Source organism: Mandrillus leucophaeus, unplaced genomic scaffold, assembly GCF_000951045.1.
Source record: "Mandrillus leucophaeus isolate KB7577 unplaced genomic scaffold, Mleu.le_1.0 Scaffold11, whole genome shotgun sequence".
NCBI classification, from domain to species: Eukaryota; Metazoa; Chordata; class Mammalia; order Primates; family Cercopithecidae; genus Mandrillus; species Mandrillus leucophaeus.
In genome coordinates this window covers 850626-858480 of record NW_012099209.1, presented here as the reverse complement: position 1 = coordinate 858480, position 7855 = coordinate 850626, and positions in this window count along the sequence as shown.

Here is a 7855-nt window from a genome sequence, read left to right as displayed (position 1 = left end):
AAAAAAAAAAAAAAAAAAGAGACTACATACAGACCTAGCAATTCTGCTCCCAGGTATAGACTCAAAGGAATGGAAATCAGTGACTCAATTCCTTGTACACCAACGTTCACTGCGTCTCTATTCACAACAGTCGAAAGGCGGAAACAACCCAACGTCCGTCGGCAGATGAACGGATACACAAAACGTGGTCCATCCACACAACGGAATATGACTCAGCCATAAAAAGGAATGAATCACTGCTCCATGCTACAACATGGATGAACCCCAAAAACATGAGGCTCAGAGAAGCCAGACACAAAAGGCCATAGCCACACACAAAAGGCCACTGGGTGTATGATTCCGTTGATACGAAATGTCCAGAACAGGCAAATCCATAGAGACAGGAAGCAGATTGGCGGTTGCCAGGGACTAGGGGAGGGGGAATAGGGAGTGATTGCTAATGGGGACCGGGTTTCCTTTTAAGGGGATGAAATGTTCTGGAATCAGACAGAGCTGGTCGTTGCACAACACTGTGAATGCACTGACTAGCACACTAATTTTTATTTTATTTTATTTTATTTTTGAGACAAAGTCTTGCATTCCATTGCAGTGCTGCGATCCTGGCTCACTGTAACCTCCATGTGCTGGGTTCAAGCAATTCTCCTGCCTCAGCCTCTCTTCCAACCTCAGGGGATTACAGGCACCCACCACCATGCCCAGCTAATTTTTGTATTTTTAGTAGAGATAGGGTTTCGTCATGTTGGCCAGGCTGGTCTGGAACTCCTGACCTCAAGTGATCTGCCCGCCTCGGCCTCCAAAGTGCTGGAATTACAGGCATGAGCCACCATGCCTGGCCAAATTTTTATTTTTGAGACAGGATCTCATTCTGTTGCCCAGGCTGGAGTCCAGTGGTGCAACTGTGGCTCACTGCAGTCTCAACCTCCCCTGGCTCAAGCAATCCTCCCACCTCAGCCTCCCGAGCAGCTGGGACTACAGGCACATGCCACCACGCCTGGCTAATTTTTGTATTTTTAGTAGAGACTGGGTTTCACCATGTTGCCCAGGCTAGTCTCAAACTCCTGGGCTCAAGCAATCTGCCTGTATCAGCCTCCCAAAGTGCTAGGGTTACAGGTTTGAGCTACCACACCCAGCCAAATTGCACGCTTTAGATGGTGAATTTTACATTTTGTGACTTTTCCTTAATTAAGTTTTAAAAAGAGCCTATACTGTCTGACTTTTCCTTAATTAAGTTTTAAAAAGAGTCTATACTGTCTGATTTCATGTATTTAAATTATAGAAAATGCAAACTGATCTATGAAGACAGAAAACTGATTGGTGGCTGCTTGGGGATATGGGGCGGGGAGGGACGACAAGAGGCCTGAGGACACTTTTCAGATGATGGATGTGTTTATGATGGTCATGGTGGTGGGCTCACAGCTGTTTGCACACTTAGTAAGTACAGCCTATTATGTAACAATTTCATCTGGAAAAAACTGCTTAAAAAGGCCAGGTGCTTGGCTGAGCGTGGTGATTCATGCCTGTAATCCCAGTACTTTGAGAGGCCGAGGTGGGCGGATCACCTGAGGTTGGGAGTTCGAGACCAACCTGACCAACATGGAGAAATCCCGTCTCTACTAAAAATACAAAATAAACTGGGCATGGTGAGGCATGCCCTCCCAGCTACTCAGGAGGCTGAGGCAGGAGAATCGCTTGAACCCAACAGGTGGAGATTGCAGTGAGGTGAATTGCGTCATTGCACTCCAGCCTGGGGAAGAGAGTGAAACTCTGTCTTAACAATAACAACAACAACAACAACAACAACAAAGCCAGGTGCCGTGGCTCTTGCCTATAATCCCAGCACTTTGGGAGGTCGAAGAGGGCGGATTGCTTGAGCTGAGGAATTCTAAACCAGCCTGGGCCACACAACGAGGTATCTCTACAAAAAAAAAAAAAAAAATTAGCTGGGCATGGTGGCACACACTTGTAGTCCCAGCTTCTTGGGAGGCTGAGGTGGGAGGACTACTTGAGCCCAGGGGGTGGAGGCTGCAGTGAGCAGTGACTGTACCACTGCACCACAGCCTGGGCCACATGGCAGAACCTGTCTCAAACCACCCCCCAAAAAATACTGCTTTAAAAATTACATGGATTTAAAAGATCCCATTTCCCCAGGAGTTTATCTTTTTAAAACTTCTTGCTCTGTATTCAAAAGTTCAGCCCTTGAGCCCAGGCACAGTTCCTCAGACACCATGGCTGGGAGATGGTTGAACATCTAAAGGTACGTCAGGTTCCCAGCTGCCACATGGTATCACTCACCTGGTTGTACCAGGACGCCGCGAGAGTTAATCATGGAATGTTCTCAGGCAGTTCCATAGGGCCAAGGAAGATGGACAGAGGTTTACACACTTCTAAGCCAAGTGAGGAATACAGGAGCCCAAATTAAAGATACATTTTTTTTTTTTTTTTTTTTTTTTTGAAATGGGAGTTTCACTCTTGTTGCCCAGGCTGGAGTGCAGTGGCACGATCTTGGCTCACTGCAACTTCTGCCTCTGGGTTCAAGCCATTCTCCTGCCTCAGCCTCCCAAGTAGCTGGGATTACAGGTGTGTACCACCACACCCAGCTAATTTTTTATTTTTGATTCGGATGGGGTTTCACCATGTTGGCCAGGTTGGTCTCCAACTCCTGCTGACCTCAGGTAATCCGCCTGCCTCGGTCTCCCAAAGTGCCAGGATTATAGGTGTGAGCCACTGTGCCTGGCCAAGATACATGTCTTAATCACACCTGCACGAATACGTGTGTGTCCTGGCATATGTACTTCCACGTGCTTGCATGTACACAGAGGACACACATGTGAATACACATGCTTGTGTGCACACAGTACACAAACATGAACACACCTGTGGGCACACAACATAGGACACATCCATGCTCATATAAACACAGCACACACGGACACACTATGCACATATGCTTGTACACACATTCACATGCCTGTATACACACTCACATGCATGCACATACATACAAGGACACAGGTATGAAGGAACATATGTGCAAGCGCTTTTTTTTTTTGACGGAGTCTTGCTCTGTCGCCCAGGCTGGAAAGCAGCGGCGCGATATCAGCTCACTGCAACCTCTGCCTTCTGGGTTCAAGAGATTCTCGAGCTTCAGCCACCCAAGTAGCTGGGATATAGGCATGCATCTCCACGTCTGGCTAATTTTAGTATTTTTAGCAGAGATGGGGCTTTGCCATGTTGGCCAGGCTGGTCTCCAACTTCTAGCCTCAAGTGATCCAGCCGCCTCGCCCAGCATATACATCCATATAAACGCTCATGCACACACACGTGCACAGCCACACGTACATGCTTGTACACAAAACATTTGCATACAGACGCCTACCCCCATGTTCTTGCCTACACACATGCGTGCACCTGTGTATGTGCACAGAGCGAGGCCCAGGCGGAGTTGGCCTGTCCTGTGACGTTCACTTTTGTGACCAGGGGCTCAGTGCAGCTCCCAGCTAGCGGGCTTTGGGCTGACTTACGGCTGAGCTGCCTGGATGTAGGCGGTGCAAAGCTCACCGGGATATGCCTACTTCCTCCTTCATAGCAGAGAGCAGCTCTGAGCGAGAAGCCAGGAGAACCCAAGGATGGGCTCTTTCTCCTGCTTCCTGCAGCCTCTGCCACCCCCCGAAGGGAGGGCTGATGCTAGCTCACGGAATCACAAGGGCTGAAGGCCACACAGATGGCTGCACTTGAGACTGCTCCACGTCCTCCAGGGACTGCTGACGGAGTACCAGGAGCTCTCTGAGCCCTGCTGGGAACACAGCCTGTGGGGGCTTCTGCAGCTCTGGGCCCCTGATGTGCGAGGCAGAAGGACAGACACTCAGGAAACCCCACTCTCAGAGATGGGGCTGAAGAGGATGGTCACAGGACTGGCAGATGTGTGCCCTTCCCCCAGGCCAGGAGGAAGTGGATAAGGCTTGCTCAAGGCAGCTGCTGAGCAGCCAGGGCTGTGGGGAAGGGGGTTGCCAGAGAAGGGACGTCCCTCCCTGGCAGTGGGATGGGGGTGGTGGGAGCAGAAACAAGCTGGGACCACAAGCTGGAGTGCCCTCTGCAAGGCTCATGGGCCTGGTCCTCTCCTGCTCCCACATGGGCCTGTCCTTTCACCCACAGCTCTGGGCTGACCCCCTCTACCTGGGCCCGAACACTACCATACCCAGCTAATTTATGTATTTTTAGTAGAGAGGGGGTTTCACCATGTTGGCCAGGCTGGTCTCAAACTCCTGACCTCAAGTGATCCGCCTGCCTTGGCCTCCCAAAGTGCTGGGATTACCAGGTGTAAGCCACTGTGCCTGGCCACAAGACCCCATCTCTATAAAAAAATTTAAAAATTAGCTGGGCGTGGTAGTGCACACCTATAGTCCCAGCTACTCGGGAGGCTGAGGCAGGAGGATTGCTTGAGCCCATGAGGTCAAGGCTGCAGTGAGCTGTGATCATGCCACTGCACTCCAGCCTGGGCCACAGAGCAAGACCATGTATCAAAAAAACAAAAAACGAAACAAAACTGCTTCCAAACAGGGAAGCAACTGTCTTAATGCCTTTTGTGAAAGAATCCTTCCCTCCCTGGACTGGGGAGCCTCCTTTGTTAAATACTACACATGGAATTATTTTATATATGTGGTCCACCTCTGGGTTGCTGAGGCTTGTGAGATGCCACACTGTTTTGATTATCAGAGCTTCAGAGAATGTTCTGACTTGGCAGGGCTCAGTTTTTTGTGGTTTCCCAGGAGACCTGGGACCTGGAAATTAGTCTTGCTGTGGCTTAAGATCCCTGCCCCAAGTGGATGTGAAACCTGCCCTTGGAGAATCCCCTGGTTCTGGTGGGAATGGAAGGAAGCAGATGGGGCTGGAGGAACCAGGGACCTGAAGTCCCTGTGGGGGACAGCTCAGCCAAGTGGCAACCTCGGGTTGTGGTTGTGTTTTGGGGTCTGGGTCCTGGAAACGTGTTTCCTTCCTTAAATCGAATTGTCTCACCAAAACACCCCAAGGCTAACATAACCACTCTACCCCCTGACTCTGCCCATCCCACGCACAGACAATGCGAACGGGAAGCAAAACACATCCTCCAGCTGATAGCATCAGTACGACCAAGGCCTTTTGTAAGAACGATCCCCTTGTCACCAAATGAAAATCAAACTGTCAGACTACAAAGATCCTCGAAGAAATGCCAAAAAGTGCTAACAAAGTGCCTGTTAACGGATGAATGGAAAAACACAACGTGGCCCATTCATCCAATGGAATATTATTTGGCCATAAAAAGAAATGAAGGCTGAGTGAGGCGGCTCACGCCTGTAATCTCAGCACTTTGCAAGGCCGAGGCTGGCAGACCGCTTGAGTTCACAAGTTCGAGACCCGCCTGAGGAACATGGCGAAACCCCGTCTCTACAGAAAAAAACACAAAAATTAGCGAGGCGTGGTGGCGTGTGCCTGTAATCCCAGCTACTTGGGAGGCTGAAGTGGGAAGATGGCTTGAGCCTGGGAGGCAGAGGCTGCAGTGAGCCGAGATCGTTACACTGCACTCCAACTTGGCCAACAGAGCCAGATCTTGTCTCAAAAAAAAAAAAAAAAGGAAGGAAGCACCGATTCATGCTATAACGTGGATGAAACTAAAAAACACGATGCTGAGTGAGAGAAGCCAGACACGAAAGACCATATGGGGTGTGACTCCATTTATAGAAATGTCCAGAACGCCAGAACAAATTCACAGACACAGAAAGTGATGAGTCGTTGTGAGGAGCTGGGAGACGAGGAGTGGGGAGAGATGGCTAATGCGGATGGGGACGGGGTTTCCTTTTGGGGGATGAAAGTGTTCTGGAATCAGATAGAGTTGGTGTTTGCACAACACTGTGAATGCACTGAATATTACTCATTATAAATTACACGTTATGTGCATTTCACTAAAATAAAAATGAATACTCCTTTTAAAAAAACGGAGCGGTGCAAAAAGAAATGGCTTCGTAAAAGCCAGGCCGGTATATGCTTTCTGCACTCTGAAAAAATGCCAATCTCAATTCAGAGCCTTTTCCTTGTGTTCTCATAGAAAGGAGGTGTAAGGAAAGGCATGACAACGAAAAAAACAGGCCCTGGGGGTGGGGGGTCAGTGGCCGGATGTGAATTAGCCGCTCTCAAGGCCGGCTGCACGGAAAGTAGGGTTCTGCCTACCAGTTTGGTGGAGGATTCGGAATTTACTGGAAAATAAAGGCCTCCGGACGGGGCCTCCAGAAAGTGTAGCGTAGCCGTTTTCGTTTATATAAGGCCATAATTTGAAGCCACATGTTTATAGGATGAAATCATTCTCAAGCTAAGAGAAGGCTAACTAGCATTGCAGCAGACTCCTTTAGGATGCATCCTGCAGCACTCAGCGCATGTCACGTTTCGCATACATTTCGCTGATCCTGTTGAGAATTTTTTTTTTTTTTTTTTAAGAAGAAACGCTCATGGGCCGTATGGGAAAGATGGAAACACACACACACGGAGGAATGACCACAAAGTCAGTCTGTCGGTTAGGGTGGCTCAGAGTGGGAGGACGACTTAGAGGCCTTTGTTCTCATTTTTCTACATCTCCAACCTAACCGTAAGATGGCCATGCTCACGTGCCAGTCGGGAGGAAGAGGACACTCAAGAGAAGAAACTGTTAAGAAAACTCCAAGGGATGGCGCAGTGCAGGTGACAGGAGGGAGGAACTAAGCTCTTTTGGGGCATTTCAGAAAGTGGGGATATGGCCAGGTGTGGTGGCTTATTCCTGTAATCCCAGCACTTTGGGAGGCTACGTGAGCCTAGGAGTTTGAGATCAGCCTGGGCAACAAAGAAAGATCCCCCCCCCACACCAAGTTCTACAAAAAATAAGAAATGAGCCGGGCATAGTGGCGTGCACCTGTGGTCCCAGGTACTCAGGAGGCTGAGGTGGGAGGATCACTTAAGCCTGGGAGATCGAGCCGTGATAGTGCCAGGGCACTCCAGCCTGGGCAACAGAGACAGATCCTGTTTCTCTCTCTCTCTCACACACACACAAATAAGTAAATAAACAAAGTAAGTGGGGCTGCTTCCAAGATTCCACTGCAGAGGTGAATGGGCTCATATCACAGGCTGGCACAGGACATCACAGGAATTGGTAGGCATCACTGGTGGCCCAGGCCCTGCTAAGGGGCCAAGTCCTAGGGGTGGGACAGAGCAGGGATGGGAAACTCCTTGGGGAGCAGCTGGGGGAGCCAGCAGGGCCAAGAAACAGCATCCGCAGGGCAAAATCACAAAGAGAGGCATCTCCAGTGGGGAGAGTTCATTCGTGTTCCCCAAAACTCATGCTTACCCCGAAACTCAGAATGTGACCTTGTTTGGAAACAAAGGCTTTGGGGATGTATGTAGTCAGTTAAGATCAGGTTGTACTGAACTAGGGTGGGCTCCAAATCCAAAGACTTGTATCCTTATAAAAGGAAAAGAGACACATGTGCACACAGAGGGAAGACGGCACGTGAATAAAGACGGAGGCGGAGATTGGAGTGATGTGACCACAGACCATGGAATGCCTGGAGCCCCAGAAGCTAGAACAGGCAGGAAGAGTCCTCCCCTAGAGCCTCCAGAGGGAGTGTGGTCCTGCTGACACCTTTTTTTTTGAGATGGAGTCTTGCTCTGTCGCCCAGGCTGGAGTGCAGTGGTGTGATCTCGGCTCACTGAAACCTCCACCTCCCGGGTTCGAACAATTCTCCTGCCTCAGCCTCCCGAGTAGCTGGGATGACAGGCACCCACCACCATGCCCGGCTAATTTTTTGTTTGTTTGTTTGCTTGTTTTTGAGACAGAGTTTTGCTCTTGTTGCCCAGG